This window comes from Octodon degus, unplaced genomic scaffold (genome assembly GCF_000260255.1).
Source record: "Octodon degus isolate 3935 unplaced genomic scaffold, OctDeg1.0 scaffold00089, whole genome shotgun sequence".
Lineage (NCBI taxonomy): Eukaryota > Metazoa > Chordata > Mammalia > Rodentia > Octodontidae > Octodon > Octodon degus.
In genome coordinates this window covers 2679846-2680412 of record NW_004524665.1, presented here as the reverse complement: position 1 = coordinate 2680412, position 567 = coordinate 2679846, and positions in this window count along the sequence as shown.

Here is a 567-nt window from a genome sequence, read left to right as displayed (position 1 = left end):
AAAAAAAAAAAAAGAAAGAAAGAAACCTAAAAACTAGACTAGGTCACCGTGGTCCATCCTGGACTGCCTAACACGAGGTCACAGCCACTGACCAGCCAAGTTGGCAGGCCTGAGCTTCAGGACAATAGACCCTTCTCTGGGATTAATTTTACTCCAGAAAAACCTCATGGCGTTGCCATAGCGTTGCCATGGGGATGGCATTCGAAACAGCATGGAACTCCTAATATAGTGCCTGGCACATAGTACTAGTTCAGTTAACACTGCAGCTGCTCCGGGCGCTGGGCCCGCTCTGCCTGCTGCGCCAGTGTGGCTTGGGTTCGGTCGGGTTCGGGAGGAACCGGTTCCACACGCCCCAGCTGGCTGTTACCAGATGCGCAGGGCCCTGGGAGTCGTGGGCGTGCACCAGGTCGCCTTTCGGGTCTCAGCGCAGTTACCGCGTTAGTTTCCATGGAAAGAACAGGGCTGGCTGAGTCCCCAGGATGATCTTTCCCTCGGGGAAGTTTGCAGAAAGCACAGACTCGGGCCCTGCTTCCAAAGCACGTTAGGTAGGGAACTTTTCAGGGTTTT